Source organism: Nipponia nippon, unplaced genomic scaffold, assembly GCF_047370975.1.
Source record: "Nipponia nippon isolate SJK-2023a ecotype South Korea unplaced genomic scaffold, ASM4737097v1 scaffold_6, whole genome shotgun sequence".
In the NCBI taxonomy this organism is placed as follows: Eukaryota; Metazoa; Chordata; class Aves; order Pelecaniformes; family Threskiornithidae; genus Nipponia; species Nipponia nippon.
In genome coordinates, this window is record NW_028262380.1 from 69,553,730 (window position 1) to 69,572,103 (window position 18,374).

Genomic DNA, 18,374 nt, shown 5'->3' on the forward strand with positions numbered 1-18,374 from the left:
ACAAAAATAAGTATGTATAATGTTGCAATAGAGTTCTGAGTGGCTCTCAGCCCATCTATGAAGAGCATTCAAAGCAGGAAGTTGCTGAAATTTCGCAAGTAACTTTTGCAAGTCCCCTTTAAATCGTCTAAATTAATGGAAAACACAAGAGACAGACTTTTTAAAAGGGTTATCTTTATCTAGATAGTAGAGACCCATCTTTGAATGCTGCAATATAAGGGGGGTTCCCCCTGGAAAATGTATATTGTCATCAAAGGATAGTTTTTTGTGACTTTTGATAATAATCAGAAGAGAGGTTGTAGCCCAGGTAGCTAGTATTAAAGTCATTAACATCAATATAATTTTGTTTCTTATAAAGGGCTGGAAGAGGTCCCCTAATTACTACAACACAGCATGACAATTGCTTTTAATAGTTGCCTTTTACGTAGACAGAGTATGGTCCAGCTATGCAATTTTACTTTTGTTCTCCCCTATTTTATAAATTAAATTAGAAGAGAATAAATGAGGCAAACCATATGGAACCAAGGTTGGGTCAGCAGCAATCCACTACACCACCTCCATTTAAGCAGTGTTTTCATAGTAAGGATCACGGCAACTGTCTAACCAGCTCATTCCCCTTTTTCTTACCTTTTACAGATGACACAATAAAGCCTAACTGGAATGTTTCCCTTCTCTTTTAGAAACTTTTTTTTTCCTAGAGTCACTTTCAAATCTTACAAATGTTGGAGTTGGAGAAACAAGCAAATTTTTGTTCAAGCAACTGGTTTTATATTCATAGCAAGACCTTGAAGAGATACAGCAAAAAATGATGAAGGCATGTTGACAGAACAGTTTATTTGGACATTAATATTAGTATTTTTTATAAAAGGAATCCCAATGCAATCTTCAAGAAAATAAGTTTGTGAAGGAGGCTGCCTACAGAAGTTGTGGAAGCTCCATCCTCAGAGGTATTAAAAAAATCAACCAAGCCTGGAGCAACCTGCTCTAATGTTGAAGCTAGCCCTGCTTTAGGTGGGAGGCTGGAAGAGGTGACCTGTAGGTGACTCTTCCAATGTAAATTATTCAATGAAATTAGGCCTTGAATTAAAAAATGTGAAGGAGGAAGGAAGGACAAATATGCACACACACAGAGATGTGTGATTGCATAAGCATTATTTTCTTAGAAAATTAAACACTGATCGTTTCAAAGATATGGGCTGGGAACACAGTCCTATTTCTATATATGTAAAGGGGCTATTGCCTACAGTTTTGTTAGGGCCTTCTGCAGGTGGGTCTCCAACAATTAGACTCAGTTTCAGTTGCTTTTAGTTTGGTCAAGCTGAAATTGTTAGAGCTGAAATTTGCTACACTGAAGTACTTACTCAGGCTAGTGATTTTCTTTTAAGTCCCATCAAGAATAGGTCAGTCATTTCCAAAAGCAAATTAACAGAAATCTGCGTTTCTTTCATATAAAGAAAATGTTTATAACCATTTAATTAAAGCTGTGCTTTTTAGTAATGTGCTCAAGTTTGGCAGCCTAGAAAACCTGTATAAACTTGGCCAAGTCATGAGTGGCTTAGTTTACATAATTGCAGAAGATATTTATTGGCACTGTGTAGTTGGTCTCCAGCAGTTTCTTCACAATGAACATATTCCACCTCAGAGCTTCAGAGGCAAGCAGAACTTTTTGTATTAAAAAAAAAAGGCTTCCTACAGGAACAATGTGGTGAATGCTGAGGAACAGAAATCAGTGATGCTGCTGGTACACAGCAGTGGAATTTGAGTAGTATGACTGAGTGGAGAGCACAGCAAAGAATTAAGACAGGGTAAAGGTGAAAGGAAGGAGGAAAGGTTGAGTGTAACAGAAGTGGGAGGATTTATGAACACTAAAGCATATTCTTCTCAAGAACTTGAAACTTAATCCCGTGCTCACTGCGTTCCCATGAATTCATAATTTTGAAAAGGTATTAAATCTTTAATCACAGTATGAGGTAACGATTTCCTTTTACTCTCACAGGATTTATGAACAAAATGGATTCTGCTCACCGAATGGGCCAAGCTCCTGGAAGAAAACTGTATAAATGTCCTTATTTGAAAAAGGAAGACGTGTAGAAAAGGAGGCAGAAGATCACAGAAAGAAAAGCATGGGTTCAATGACAAAGGCAGCTGAATGCAGCCCTGAGGAGCAGAGTCCTGTCCCTGCCTTCATCTCACCATCTCCCTGTGATTTGGGCAAGTTCCTTAACCCAGCTTTTTCACAAGCAACAATCATTTTCCGAGTTCCCTCCTACAAGAAACCTTGACTTTAAGTTGCTTTGTATATCGGCCCTTAGGATGGGATGCTTCGTGCTCCCCAAGCATATATTTCTAGTCATTATAGTCAGCTAGCTCAGATGCAGGTTTCTCCAGCGTAGATGCTACAGTCTGAAGAAATGAGTGCCCTCTACAGTGCTTAGTTCAAAAAAGCATTGAGTTCTCACAGCTGCAACTGAGCACACTGGGGGCTGTATGTGAACACAGCCAATCCTAGAGAATGCTAAACAATCTCTTAAAAAAAAAATCCATCTCCAGGTATCACATACTGGACCCAAAATCATTAAGTTCTTCCAATCTTTTTCAATTTGTAAAGTAAAATTCCGATTTTCTTATCCTTCAGGACCTTTGAGAAAAATGAACTAATTAGTGTTTAAGAAGCAATTGGATACTATACTGATAAGTGCCATAAAGGGAGGGCAAAAAAAAAGATAAAATTAATTATTCTGGATTTACAACATGGTGCAAGGAACGTGCAGCAAATCAGACATGGGGCCATACAAAAGAATAATACATGAAATACAGAATATCCATTTTTCCTTGTTTTCCTTGTTTATATATATTTTACACTCTAGCCAGTGTAAAATCACATTTCTTGTGCCCATGTAACTAATTACTGTAAGATACAATGTAACTAAGGCTGTAGACCTTTTTTATTAAATAAAAAAAGTTTAAAATTAAATAAAATGAGTGAAAGAAAGCTGTAAGCAGCAAGGCAGCATGTAAACCCCAGTCTAATGGCTTTTGCCGTCACCAGCATCCAGCGCTGGTCATCACAGGGCAGGTTTATACTTGGAATCCCCAGGCTGAGAACAGGGACCAGTGCAATCCCAGGTGGGCTCCCAGTGCCACCGTCCTTCCCATCCCCTCTGCTGCCTAGTGGTGATCTACGCTGCACGTGGCAGCCCTGAGCACAACTAATCCTGTTAACTCTATTATCAGCGCTAACCTAACCTCAGGAAAGTGAAACACTATTTACCCTGCCAAGAAGAAGCATAAAGAAAAACTCCACCTAGCAACTATACCATTACCAAAGTACACTAGCAGGGAAACAAACCATACTCTCTGTTTTTCTGCTGCAGGCTACAATAGATAAGCGCGTGAGAGTTACTGTGACTCCCATTCCCGTGTTCTTAAAAGCACACTACGTGCACTTGTTTTTAACAGCTATGCGGATGTCTATTATTTTAAAATACTTTGACACAGCCTAATATGACATTCAAACTGAGGCTACATGACTCAGGAGAGAGCCACTATATCTTATACAAACAGATATAACTAGTTATTTTTGAACAAGTGTGCTTATGTTGATACCTTCTACTCTTACAAGCAGGTTGGTGGCAGTAACCAGCTGCAGCTTTCAGATGTCAGGCACGTAGATTTCCATGTTCCTCCAATACCTCTCCTCAGTCCTGGAAGGACAGGTAAGGTTCCTACTTCCCCTTGCAGGAAGACAGACAGTGACACTTTGTCACTTGCTTGAGATACATACAGGCACCACTGGTGTAAGTGCTGTAATTCTTAATTAGCCAATGCAGCATCAAAACAGGCCACAGAGCTCATGTCTAATTTTCCATCATGTTGGTTATAGAATTGGTATTATGTTAATAATAGTTAACAACATATTAACAGTTAATATGATATTTAAGATATGTGAAGTGAAACCTTGTCAATGTTGTTATTCCTTTACATAAAATGGGTCTGTGAAACAGAAACAACTCTGCATGAGTTGTTCACAAGATCTTTAGCTCAACAACTGCATTGTCTTATTTTGTATCTGCACAAACAGGATCTGTGGCAGATGGTGACCTGACATCATCAATAAGTTCAAGTCCCTTCTCCAGCAGAGACAAAAAACTTCTCCACACTGTCCTTATTTATAGCTTAAACTCTAGGGAAGAAAATTACTAAGCACTTGACATTCACAGCCTTCTGGCAGTCTGCAGCCAGGAAAAGGTGCAGTGGCAGCCATTTCTGGCTAGCGATTTAGAATATGGTAATCCCCCTACCCAAATATAAATTACAGCCAGTAAATTTGCTTCACTTGTATTTTTATTTACAAAATGGAATCCTAAAACATTTGATGAATTCTAGTTATGGGTGGGCTGGTTTAGCAACTTTGGTATAAGTTTAAGTATATTTTAATTGTCACAGGGTCAACCCTTCTAGTCTGCAGGTATTTTTGTAAAGCAGGCTTTTAAAAACAGTTCCTCAGTGGGTGAAAAAATCAGCCATTTTTTGGTAAAGAATTTTTAAGCATTGGCACTAGAGTTAATTGATAAACTACTAAACTGTTAAGTTGTAATTTATAGACGCTATAATGGCAACAATGTCTGAGCGATCATCCTATGCTGCCACTAAAGACATACCTCATCTGTAATAGCATGAAATACTGTAAGATGGTTTGTAACGATGCATATATCTTGTTACCTGCTGATAATAACCTATCGGCAAGGACAACAGTTTAATTATATAGTACATCTCCTGCTGGCTTCCAAATATTTCTGCTGCTCTGCACTGATTTCTTAGCTAAGAAAAGAATCAGTCTCCTTATTTTACACTAGTACATTAATTTATGATTGGAAGACAGAAAGCTTTTATTAGCTGCTGAGGTGCCTGAATTCTTTGTGTTGTCATCATGATATAAAAATCTAACCCCAGCTGCCCATAAAACCTGATGGATGGTGGAGAACAGGCCCCAGATTGGCTACAGGATGCAGAGGAAATCCCAGACTAGACCTCTCACAGAGATGTGCAGAATGTTATCTCAAAGGTGGCACTCAGCCCTGGCCAAATGGGATCTCTGCTTACACTGATACAGTACAGGCAGCTTGGATGAAATGTCTTTCTCTTCTAGTCCTTCCTTCAGATTCACTCTGAGCATGGGATCATAGCACTCATCTTGGGAACAGCACTGGCCCAGCAAGAGCAGAGGAGCCTTCAGTATGCAGGAACCCTTGATTTGGGCAGCAGCGGCTAAGGTTCAGTGTTTGGCACAGAAGCAGTGAGAAGGTAAATTGATCTGGGATTAATGATACAGAATCAGAAGTCCTTTTGTCTGTGAAAGAATAATCTGTGTGTCTGAGTACTGGGGGCCTCCAACATAGTCCCATCCCTTTGAACTCCTGCTGAAAAAGGAGTTTTGAGCATATATTCCCATGAGGACCTATTAATAGTGCCAGAATTTGGTCTTTGCAGAGGCAGATATATCAGCTTGTTTGTTAATATGCCAGCATTTATTCTTGGAGTGAACTCCTGTCCTATCAAAGCCTAGAAAATGGGAATCAGAAGTCTGGGTTGAGTGAGAAGAATGTCTTTAAATTTGGGAACAACCTCTAAAAAAACCAAGATGTTGCTTCATACACATTTCTCTGAGTAATAAGTAGCTGATAATAAATAACTGATTGTAGGCATTTTCCCCCTCCATTTCTGAGCAATTGCTTTTGAAATACTTTTGAAAATGAGAAATATTTTAGCATGCGTGCACAGCAAATGGACATGTTTGAGGTGTTCTTGCTCTGCCTAACACACTACAATTTGGTGCAGAGAATTGGAAATGTATTATAATAATGAGAATTGGCAGTGCATCACTGTCCTGTAGTTAAAATAACCTTTAAAGTCACTATCTTCCATTATGAGTTTTTAAGTGCACAGAAAGACTTCATGAAAAACATGAATGCAAGGGTATTTGCTCTCCCAGGTTTTAGCTCCTACTGATGGTGCAGTGATGAAATAGAGGATATAGCAACAAGACAATGTCATGTAAAAACCAAGAGGAATAAAATATGTACGTCTGTGCAGACTAACAAGTTTGTTCCAGCAACTGGGATTGGGCTGCTGTGCTTTACTGATCCCTGCAAGCAATAACACTGTGCTGGCCTGCAGAATGGTGATCTACTTTACATCACAAAACACATTATTTTGATAGAACAACGTGTCTCACAGAGGTGCTGTTCCAGATTGTCCTTCTCCCTGCTGTGCTGGCTGCAGCAAGCTGAACTCCCTGAGCACAGATGAGGGAAACGTTTGGCTGACAGAACCCTGGCACCCGGCATTGGAAGTTTTGTGTCAAATGTGTTACTGGCCATGGCCTGGAAGAGACTGCAAGCTGAAGTGAGAAGGAACTTCACACTCTTCAGAAAAAATCTAGCATTATATGTACTAACCAATTACTCCACATCAGCCTGTACCTCTGTCCCCTGTGATCCCTCCCTATTTTCAGTAAAGATCTAGGAAGCCTCAGAATGGATCTGACCACAATATTCTTTTTCCTGGATAATTCACATTCTTAAAGACAGCAGGGTATAATGTTACACTCTAAGGAGGAGGCAAAGCTGACCGTTATCGTTTGAGTTTGCAGAGCTAAAATGATTGTGACAGGCTATAAAGTCATACTACATGTTCTTAGAGTTTAGAACAGTCCAGTAGGCTCCCAAAGAATGAATTTGATAGGTCTATTGGTCTATAAAGAGCATTTATTTATACTAAGTTAATCTATAATGAAGTATCTCCTTCCAAGATAAAATAACCAAGTGATACCTTTCCATTTATCAAGCACACGTCAAATAAATTGGTAACTGTACATAGAAATAAACACATTCATAATGGGCAAAGGAAGTGCTATGCTATTGACTATTTGGAAAGTATAGCAAAACATATTGTGATAATTATAATCAGGAATTTGTTCTGCAATATCGAACTCTCTTAAAAGTAAGGAACACAAATATACCTGCTGTATACAGATGGAATCACAAGGTAGTGGCTGTGCACAGCAAGGAGAATTTCCTGTTACTGGCTTTTACAGAGGTAATTTTGCAGGTTTTAACAATACAATCCTTCACAAATTTCTGCCCCACACGTCCTTTTCCTCCTACCTTTTGGTTTCATTAGGTGGAAAGTGGTATTTTTAACAGCAGACTCATAAGTGCATTTGCTTACTCAGGTTCACTACCAGCTAATACATCCCTATTATACTGCTATCAGCTACAGTGTCTCTGTATCACTATTTGTAGTGGGGTTCCACTTGACTGCAGATTTTCAGTTCCCTGCCTGCATTTAATGCTCCTTCAAGTGTATACACTAACGTGGTAAATCACTTTTCTCCCAGCTTTTTAGCTCTGTCCTTGCTATGTTAACTAGGCTCACAGCAGTATCTTTGTTTTCTCCTCTTTTTTTGCTGTGTGAATTTGTTTGTTAGAAAACCATGACAAATTTTCACCGGCGAGCACCAATTCTCTGTACTTGCTGATGTCTCTCACACAGCAGAACCAGAGGAACAGGTGCCAGGTACAAAGTTAAATACAATTCTTAAACTATGTCTTTTATATTTATAACAAATCTTACAAGACAATTTTAAAAAACATCATTAAATAATTGGAAGCTAAGCAGTATGAGTTCCCTCAGCTTTTTAGCACAAGAAAGAAAGAAAGAAAGAAAAGCAAGAGGATGTTAAAAGTGTAAAATACTCACGAGTCTCGGTAAAGCTGTGCAGCAAGTTGGTGCAGAAGTTAGGATATAAGTTTGCATTAGTGACAGCAGCAAATGCTCCGCCCCCTTCTCCGTTCTGTTTTACTTTCAGTTGTTATATAATAATGTAGGGCTATATTTGTACCTAACACAATGTGGAAATTATTCTCACCACAGACAACAGATCGTAGGGATTTCCTGCTGACATTTCTAAGCAATTTTCAAACTTGGAAAAACCCCCCCAAAACATGGGGAAAGACATGCCTGTGATTTAGAAGGCAGGCAAGTGACTGACAGGCACGAAAGGCAGCTGCTTGCTGTCCCAAGCAGCAACATTTACGCATGCTACCTCTTATCCCTCCATACAGGGAGGAGAACGCACAGTTTGTGCCCTTGTCTCTGCACAGTCCCTTCCCCCTTTGTAGCTTAAGTGTATCCTCCGAACCAGAGCTCCAAAGAGTTGCTTGCCTTGGAAGCAAACACTGTAGCTTTATGCTGTAACTCCTCCTCTTTGCAGCTTGAACAGTATTTTACTGGGGCAGCCACTACAGGAGGGAAAGAGAAGTTGCCTCTCAGGGCAACCCCAAGAAAGAAGAGCACAGCCATAGAAAGGGATTGGCAGGACAGAAAAGAGTTTCTCCAACAGGTACAGCATCTGGCTTGCTGTGGGATGACAGTGCAGAGAGGTGTCATAGGCCCAGGTGACATCAGAAGAGGATCCTTATAAAGGAGCTGAAAAAATACTCTGCTAATTGCACTGAACTCAGAAGTTGTGGATTTTAGCTGTTAAGGTAAGTATGGGTTTAGTGCCTATGATAATCACAGGGCATGGCAGCTGTAATCCTAAAGTCCTGCTTAGACACCTCATGATCAAAAACCTTTCTACCTTGAGGTAAACTTTAATGTCCTGAAGATGAGGCTCAGCATCTCCCTAGAAGTACTCTCAGGTTTCGAGGAATCATCACTTACCTATGTAAGGGCCATGCACTCCAGAGGCAACAGTGAAAACGGTACTTCCTCTCTGTGCAATCTTCTTTTTGTCCTCTTCCACGTTATTCTGGGTGTCCGGTTATTATTTTGTGTATGTCACGCTCTGTGAGGTGGTAAAAATGCTCTGCAGCTTAATGAGAGGGTTTTAGAAATGGCTCTGTCTCCTTACTGGAGAAGAGATGAGTTCCTAGAGTTGGGCCTTTCCTTCCTGTTTCTCAGTGAAATAACATTTTTTCAGGAACACTATTAATAAAACCTGGTGAGCAATACCAGTTAGTTTCCTGTGCTGGGATATTCTATTACAGCCAGATTCGGAAAATCTACTTAAGGACCTAAATAAGACTTCTGTATCTTGAATAGCTGTCATATAAGACAGAGGAACAAGGATTGGAACTGAGTGTTTCCAGGGACTATACTAGATGGCTGCATGACGAATTCATTATGTGAGGGAGCTTGCTGCCATTTCTCAGCACCCCTGCGCACCGTATCCTGTGGTCCAACACTTGGGTCCTGCATCTGTTCCGCAGAGAAGGCACCAAAGTGAAATGCAGCCACGCTGATTAGCTCCTGTACAGGATCTGGTTTGCAGTCACTACCACTGCAAAGAACCTTCCAGCAATTTAACACGACAAAAAACCAGAACTCACAATTTCATGCTCTCCAGGGACTCGGCTCTCTCACATGATGCTGTATCCATGTCTCCAGAAAAGCAGCTACTCATGTTCCTTGTACTCTGTGTCAATATAGAGTGTTAATATCACTTTTTAAGCAGTTGTTGCAGACATGGGAGGTGAAATCTGCCTCAACTGGCAGCTGTTAGAAAGCTGGGCAAGATTTGGAAGAGAAAATAAAAGTACAGGTTTGGCTGAAATTCTTGCCATGAGAGAGTACAAAAATGCAAGTGAAAAGGAGGTAACAGCATTGCAGGAAAAAACACCACCCCAGATAGATAACTATGTAAACCAAAGGAGCATACTCATTTATTAACTGTCATGTGGTGAGGGCACTTCTTCTAGGACAAAAGTGGTCATAAACACCTCTGTTTCTTCAGTTTACTCCAGCTCAAAGAATGCGAGTAAATGATTTCAAGTACACATATGAGTGTATGTATTTGGACTTGGGATCCTGAAGTCTCTCACATTTGTCACTGTTTAAAACTGAAAGAAAATAGATTGTTTTCCATTTGTCTTTGCTTTTTGATGTGACCTTTGCTATACTATAATTTGTCAGCATTGTCTCAACTAGGAAAAATTTATAAGCAAACAGCCAAAAACAAGCACACAAAGCTTTAGGTATTCATGAATTATATTCTGTGGGAAAATGGGATGTATCACTCATTCAATTTTTTTTTTTTAAATCACTGTCCAAACAGTTTCCTTTGAACACTGTAAATATATAGGGTGGATTTTTTTTTTTTTTCAAACTACCTCTCTGAGCTTGTTCTTTTTTTAAAAAACTATGCTTTGCTGGCATTTCTGAAGTTAAAATATGTCAATTTCTAGCTTAATATAAAAACTGTTCCTAAACATTACAGTAGTTGTATATAAACATAATGCAAGTGTCAGTATGTATTACATCACAATAGGGTGGCAAGACCACCTGCACTCCCTCAAAATTTAATTCTCGTTCCTTTTCTTAACTACACAAAAATGTGGTTCCTAATTACACAGGGGACGTTTTACAGTCATCTAAACACTACTAACCACATCAAGGTGTTTATTTATGGCATAAATTATTCTCATGCTCTCCTACAAGCAAAATACCCCTTTCTAATTTATGCAAGTTTCATTTATAGTGGACACAGGCTATTTGGCAACATATTGGCAATTACTCTCACTAATGAGCTACTAAATTGTAATTTAGTATTGTAAGTGTAGTGACAAAGAATGTGAATAACTTATATTATGCAAACAGTAAAGTGAAAACAGATGCATGAATGTCATTTTGAAAATAAAACAGGATATCTGAAAATTCAAACATGACCATCCTGATTTGAAGTAACATTGCCCAAACATTTTGTGCAGCCATATTCTCATGAAATTAATTCCTTTGGAATTGGTGTTAGTTCTGTCGCTGAACACCAGGAGAGGAAGTATTGCTACAGGAGCAAAAGTGAAGAAGTGGGGGGGAAGAAGGCTTTTCCAGAGCAATGTGATGTGGGTGGTTATACAAAAATGCCATATTTTCTGAAGGTAGTTTGGAAAAAAAGGCAGTTCTTGCAGAGCCAAATCCCTTCAGGGTGGCCCCCAACCAACCCAGCTCAGAGCCAGCTTTGCTGAATTTCTGAATGCTTAAAGATGGGCCTGCACTACGCTCTTCTCACCTCCTGTCTCAGTATCAGTTCTTTTAAAAAAATCATCTTGAAATGGAGGCCTGCTCTGATAAGACATCATGCTCTGATGAGCATAATGATTTTTATTTTTTTTTAATTAATTCCAAAATTTTTAAAGAACCTGAACCCAAATGTACAGGCAGATGCAGAGGACAGTAATTGCAATTTTAATAGTGTCTCTTCCTGAGTATTTTTTTATTATAGTGTTCCTGCTGTGTTTGAATTTTTGCTGCAGAGCTGAACTAGTACAACCTCAATTACCAACCTCATGAATTTCTGCATAGGAAAATGAAAGAACTGTTGTTTTCTTCCTCTAGGTGACAGAGTGGATATAAAGAGCTGATAAGCAGGTACAGCTTTGGCTCCCCCCACTCCCAGTGTGGCAGCCAGAGGAGCTAACTCAAGGGCAAAACAGCCTTCTGCCTCTGAGAAGTCACATCCCAGTCATCCCACCAGCATTTACCATTACTGCATGTTATTTCAGCTAAGGTGAGCCTCAATTCTAGTGATAGTGGCCAGCAGCAGAGTGCCTTACTCCTGAGCAGGAGAGGACAGAGGGGAACTTGTATGATGAGGGACTTTGTAAATCTGTCTTTGATATATGCTAGGAAGGTGCATTTCTGGAAATTATAATCTTCAGCAAATAGTACACATAACTGAATTTGGGAACTGTCCTGCACCAGTGTCGTAACAACACATAAACCAGTCTTCAAGTCTGAAGTAATCCTATGGCAGAGTTATTGCTGTAATAGAACATGTAATATACTAAACATGGTCCTAGGTGGGAATGTGTGCCTTCTGCAAATCTAGGCAACTTCTTTTCATGGCTGGTATAGGACTATACATAATCAGTCTCTTTTTTTTTTTCATAGTAAATTACAATGTGTCCTAAATTATAGATTCTTCAGATTGGTTATTAAAAACTTCTGGCATCTCAAAAATGCTATTTCATTTCTAGACACATCTGGAGAGACATTAATATTCTGCCTTTCAGAAGCATGCACAGTATTTCTGGCATGTTATAATTTATCAACTACTGCCACTAAGCATGAGCTATTTCTATTTAAAGCGTTAGTGTTTCCAAGCAAAACCATATCAATTGCCAAGTTAGCAAAAAGCAATACAAAGGGAAAGGCATTTAATGCTTAAAGTGAGTAGGAATGTGTTTCTGGATCTGTGAAAAAAGCTAATGCAGAGAAATGTGCAGCTCTTAGTTGGAGTCATGTGAGGAACCTATAATCTTAAGCATTTTGATTAGTACCCTGTGAAAAAGCACTATCCTATTTAGACAAAATATTTGCAGTATTGCAGCCTAAAAGTTTTCCTGAAAGAGTTTCTCCTTAAATTGCATGATAGATACAGAAAATCCTACACAAAATAAAATAAATATGTGAATAAAAAAGCTGGCTAACATCCCAAAAAGCATGTCTTCACTATAGCGGTTCTCCCAAGTTCTACGTGTGTTATTTCTCTCCATGTTATCAGCCCTGAGTGGAGCGGCCAGACCATAAAACTCCTGTAGTCCACGCTGTCTCAGTGGTCTCTGATGTAGAGAGTTACATGCCAAATCCACAAAGCTGTTAGAATCAGAATGTTACCTTGTAATAATGAAACTGAATCACTTGGGGATGGGGGGGGAGAGGATTCTTTTCCTCAAAGCTAACTGTTTGTCGAAATCTCTCAGTCTCAGTCCATGTAGACACCCTCTCTGAGGTTTACAGCCTGCTTTGTGGCTCACTTTGCCATTTGTAGTTGGAGCTTTCAGGAATGCTGGAGAATTAGATCCTAACCCATATGATGAGGCAAATAAGTCAGACCTACTAAAAAGAAATAGCATACAAAACAGAGGGCTGAAAGAGGAAAGAATGCAAACTGAGTAACGATGTGCATTACATCAAGATTATTTCCCTTTTTTTCTCTTTAGTACTAAAATACAATAACCATGACATATGTATCATATTTCTCATTCGATAATACTGGTTTATAGTTTCATTATACTGTAATACAGCTGGTCTCTTTAATGCTCATTGCTTTTGTGACAAAGGTAGAAATCACTCAGTAGAAAGTAATTTCTATATAAATAGAGAAAACGAGTTATTTAGCTACCACCTGGACAGAATGTATTCTAAATACTTGAAATTTAAGAGAGACTGCACAACATACTGTATTTAGCCAAAAGGAAGGAAAGGGCTTTCTCCAAGTAGTTTAACTTAAAATTAGGAGTCATACCAAAATCAAGGTTGTCTTTAGTTTTGTCACATTGCTTTCAGGTTACTAGGGTATATAGAGAGCCTTTTCATATACTATGACACACTTGTGCAATATTGAACTCCCACATGACCCCACAACATTTTGTTCACTCCTTTACGTGAAAAAATCAAGGTGCTTTCTGTAGGGAATCTTAATATCGGGCATACTATGTACAGAAAGGATGAATGCACTAGGAGTTATCAAAACTTTGGCTAGTTGATGATAGTGTTTTGAAATTGGCTATCAATAATTGGTCATTTGTCATTTCATTCCTGGGGTTTTTTGATAGCTTATTGTCCTCAGAGCAGCAATTTTTCCCATCTGTTATTTTTTACATTTCCCCAGAGCACCTGTTATTCAGAAGCAGCAGCTTTCTCTGAATAGTATGCCATTGCTTTTGCTGGCACTGTGTATGACACGGAAATGTTCAATATGCATAAGAATAGACATTCCCCATTTTTAACTTCCACTGCTCACTCTGAATTCTTCTATCCTCTGCCTTGTGACTGTCTAGCCTAAGTCACTGAAATTCATTGTAGGAAATCGTACAATGGCATGTAGCAACGAAACGTACAGGGCAATTCCAGTTTTCTCCATTTCCCTGATTATTTATCTGTGTGTACTTCAGGTACCCTGAAAACAGCAAAAGATAAGATTCTTATGGACAGGATTTCCAGTATCAGGCCATCACACTCTATTTATCTAGCAAGCAGTTCAGATAAATTTTCTATATCAAGGTCCAAAACAGGGTTGGCTTGCAAATGCGAACAGTGGCCCACAGAAGCAGAGACTGCTGAGGGTGACTTTGCAGCTGCTCAGACCCATGGCCAGGCCAGGCCCATCCACAGGGAAATGAGAAGGTCCCTGCTTCCCAGAGATACAAGGCATATGAAGCGACTTTTAGCTGTGTGAAAATTTCAGTGCTTCCTAATACGGGCATGTCTAGCTACTCCTGATCTATGACTTGCAGTTCTTGTTTCTATTCAAGGGGATTCGCAATCTGCTCAAGATTGCTCAAAATAGAGAAAGACCAAAGACTGACTTCTGGGCCATGTCCTAGCACGGAGCGTAAAGCAGCAGCAGCCCTTTAGATTGCCACCGCAATAAAGTGCGTCCAAACTGGGGAAACTGACAATAAGCCAAAAACTTTGGTCAGTATGGTTGGATCAAAGTTTCTGTGCATTAAAATAAAAGATGAAAGGCGCTCAATGGATTATGATATTCTCTGCAGAGTTGAAAATGTGGGAGAAAAAAAGCAGCTTTCTATAAAAAAACATTATTGAAGAGATGAGACTCAAACCATTGTTGCTAACTTTGCCTGTTTTTGTGTGTCTCCGGGAGCTACTTGTACAGTATTTTGCCAAATTTAACCATACAGTAGCATCCAGAAATATCTGAAATATAAATAAAAATCATATATACTGAATTTTAATCAATATAGGTAGAGATGTTTTTTCACTGGAACAAAGTTGAGACTTCACTGCTGTGAAAGAGAGTTAAAAAGACTGTAGAGGGTATCGCAATTAAGAATGCCAGTACTGATATGTGGCCATTAGGCTTCATGTATGTATTTAATAAACAAATCACGCTTAAACTTAGGAAAATACATTGCCTCAAAAAGATTTCCATTTGTGAGAGTGCAACTACGCATAGTAATGCTAGTCCATAAATCCTATGTAATGAAGATACTAAGTAGTGAACTTGCAAGATGTGGACAAGTAGTCAGTGTAGGTATACTCCAGAAGAACAGTGGACTTAATGTCACCTGAGAGAGGCTGATAAAATCTCTCCAAAATCTTAGATACAGAAAACTATGACATTTCTTGTCACTTCCCAGATATCTAAATTACTGGCAATGTCTTGTCATTTGCCTTTTTTTACCAGAGGATTCCTTCTGAAGTGTATCCCGCTGAATTTACCAAAGAGCATCTATTTTTGTGCAGCTCCCAGCATAACTAGTTTCCTGTCATTAAAATGAATGTTGTGTGGCTTAGGGGAGGGATAGAATTGAGTTCCTGCTGATATTATAGTTTCTTGCAAACCCTTCCATGTATTTATACCAGTGGAGACTGTGCGGTTTCCTAGATTTACATTACATGCAGCTGGTACATAAAATTGCATGCTTTACTTGTTTCATTCCTGGGTGACTGTATGAAATCAATTTTAATCTGCTCTCATAAACATATCAATAGAAGTTTAGACCTAAGAATCTGATAAACACAGTTGTCTTCTGGCATGCCAGAGGAGCAAGAGATCCATTTAATCTCTGGCAAAGAGGAAGGGCTAAGTCTTTGCACTGAATGTATGAAAAAGTGATTTGAAATTTTGATGATGGTGCAAGTTCATAATACCCTAAACCCCAAGGTCTCGGAGGCCTTTTTCATCACCCCAATTAGCAATAGCTATATTCAGCAACTTTGAATAAAATCCTGTATGCTCTACTTTGGCTGAAATAGGAGGTTTAGCTTAAAATGATTGGTTTTGCTAATTTGTACGTGTCTGAGAAGCAGGGTGAATATATGAAACTGATGACCTTCTCAAGGCTGCCTAGGGAATGTAAATGGCCACTGTGTGATTGCTGAGGAACAGGTAGTGTAACTTGAGGATTTAAAAGTACTAGAAATATTAATATTATTGCATCTGATAATTTAGAAATAACTACTTCCTCACCTGAGAAGGAGAAGAGCTGGTTTCCTGTGGTCATTCACACTGTGATTTCTGTTTGCTTGGGGATTTCTCTTTCCCCCTCCCCCTGCCTCTCCCACCCCGGTGGTTGCTGAAGACCTGCTCACATTATTACTCACATTTAGTACTGTCTGAGATTTTGTCAGCAGAGCTTTCATTTGATAGCTGCATCACAAGTGAAAGTGCTTGAATAATACTGGATGTCCTACCCGTATTCCTTTCTTTCAATTGTGCTAGTTCCTCTGTGAGCAGCACTCCCGAGTCCACCTTTCCAAGAGGTTGTGCCCCCTCATGCTGGCAGATTCCTTGCTTGCTTATATTAATTTCACATGACAGCATGTGAAAAAGTCTTACTGAAGTCAAGACGACATGACAGCTACTGCTTCGCCTCTATCATTTAGACTTGTTATCCTGTCATGAAAGGAAGAATAGTTTGTCATAATTTGTCCATAACAAAATGTGTGGGCTTCTTCATCCTCCAATTTCCATTTTCTCTGGGCATTTCTTCCGGTAGGTTTTCAAGAGTGGGAGACTGCCTGTCTGGACTGTAGTGCCCTCATTCCTTCTGCCCCCGTCTTGAGGACAGTCACTCTGTGCCTGTTTTCTACCAGCTTGGACCCTAGCACGTCAATCAAAGTTTCTGAAAGGGAAGGAGATAGGAAACCCACACTCAGTCAAACCAAAGGTCTATTAGTCCAGAAGGCAACCTGCCTGCTGTCCGCTGGCCAGAAGCACGTGGGGAGCGTGAGAGCAGAGCGAGGGCACAGGGACCCTTCCCAGTGATACCCTTGTGTCCTCCGGAGGTCTCTCAGACAGCTTGTCTCTTTCAGGCAGCTCTGCAAGCTGCCGCAGTCATTCAGATCAGATCTCAAACAGGGGTCCCGTTTTGTTCAGTTGGTTCTATTTGTTCACTATTTGTTCTCTACACTTTTCCTGCTAATGAGAATTTACTTTTTATTTTTGGTGACATGATGTGTTCTCTGTCATAAACAAAGTTAAACTTTTAAATTTTATCACTGAAGCTCCAAGTGATTTTCAGCTGTGGTGTCTTGATAAGTGAAATGTTGTACATTATTTTTAAAATATTCATGTATCTAAAAATTATGGTAATGCCTCCTTTTGCATCTGGTGGTAAATGAAGTATGTCCATTGTGCAATACTTCCAGAGGCATGGAAAGCACAATTATTTCCCTGTATGAATGCCCAGGTTGGCCCTGAGTGAGTGTGTATTTGGTTCATGAATGCTGACCTAGGTATATCTGTGCTGCACTTTCAGAAACAATTAAACCTCTCTATGTAAATATTTGGACATTTGGGGCCTGGGATTTTTAATAAGGTGTAGGACATTGCATGACAGACTGGCTAGTCTAGTCCTATAAACTGTTGCAAGCAAATGCCTATGTTTCATTTACCCTCATGTCTTCAGCCATGTGTTCACACTTCAGGTCTTGACGTTGTCTATTGCTACTAGTTTGTAGATTATACATCTAGAAAAGTTTTAAACAGAGGCAAAGTAAAAACTATTGTCTGACACTGATATATATACTTCACTTATATAAACACATCCCAAACAGAGGATCAGAAACAATAGTAGGCAATAGTAATTTAGAACAGAATAGAATAGAATCATTTAGGTTGGAACAGATCTTTAAGATCATCGAGTCCAACCATTAACGTAACACCACCACGTCCCCCTAAACCATGTCCCTAAGTGCCACATCTACATGTGTTTTAAATACCTCCAGGGATGGGGACCCAACCACTTCCTTGGGCATCTTGTTCCAATGCTTGATAACCCTTTCAGTGAAGAAATTTTTCCTAATATCCAATCTAAACCTCCCCTGGCGCAACTTGAGGCTATTTCCTCTCATCCTATCACTTGCTACCTGGGTGAAGAGAGACCGACTCCCACCTCGCTACAACCTCCTTTCAGGTAGTTGCAGAGACCGTAAGGTCTCCCCTCAGCCTCCTTTTCTCCAGACTAAACAGTCTAGCAAATGAACAGCCTAGCAAAGAAGCTCCATATCATCCCAGAGGATGTGTTGGAAAAGTATCCTAAATGACTCCGCGCCTTGTCCCTATTTACCACATCAACTGGGATGCATACATTGCCAAAGAAAGGGGGCAATTTTAAGACATGGGAAAGAGTTAACTCCTGCATTTCCCAGCAAAGGCTCATGAGGAATAGCTTTGTGTCTGCAGCCGTTTCTCAGGGTACTTGTAGGTGCTGTTGGTATCTTGCAAAGTTGAGTGCCTTCAAGAGGCACATGAGATTGCAGAAACCGTTCCTGGGATCAGGAGACAGGAATGTGCTTTTAGGCACATTGAAATGAAGAGTACCTGTGAAAGTTAGAGGCAG

General features: G+C 39.6%; 2 protein-coding genes across 8 annotated transcripts in view; one reads left to right on the forward strand and one right to left on the reverse strand.

Moving 5' to 3' along the window:
- The window catches only part of IL15 (interleukin 15), a 43,948-nt gene extending 35,688 nt beyond the window's left edge, over positions 1-8,260 (reverse strand). Inside the window, exons 1-2 of one of the 4 annotated variants that reach the window (XM_087736627.1) lie at positions 7,762-8,250; positions 3,607-3,734 (exon numbers count right to left, since the gene is read on the reverse strand). The gene's annotated coding sequence lies outside the window, so the exon portion shown is untranslated. Of the gene's footprint in view, positions 1-3,606; positions 3,735-7,761 lie in introns of all 4 variants that reach the window. The other 3 variants (XM_087736628.1, XM_087736626.1, XM_087736630.1) reach the window with 3 other exon arrangements.
- LOC148051545 (uncharacterized) overlaps positions 1-18,374 on the forward strand; it is a 68,412-nt gene that overhangs the window by 4,865 nt on the left and 45,173 nt on the right. For all 4 annotated transcript variants that reach the window (XR_015699692.1, XR_015699691.1, XM_087736625.1 and 1 more), the window contains exons 4-10: positions 681-947; positions 1,997-2,211; positions 3,626-3,716; positions 5,150-5,304; positions 5,993-7,098; positions 8,276-8,768; positions 11,398-11,569. The gene's annotated coding sequence lies outside the window, so the exon portion shown is untranslated. The remainder of the gene's footprint in view (positions 1-680; positions 948-1,996; positions 2,212-3,625; positions 3,717-5,149; positions 5,305-5,992; positions 7,099-8,275; positions 8,769-11,397; positions 11,570-18,374) is intronic.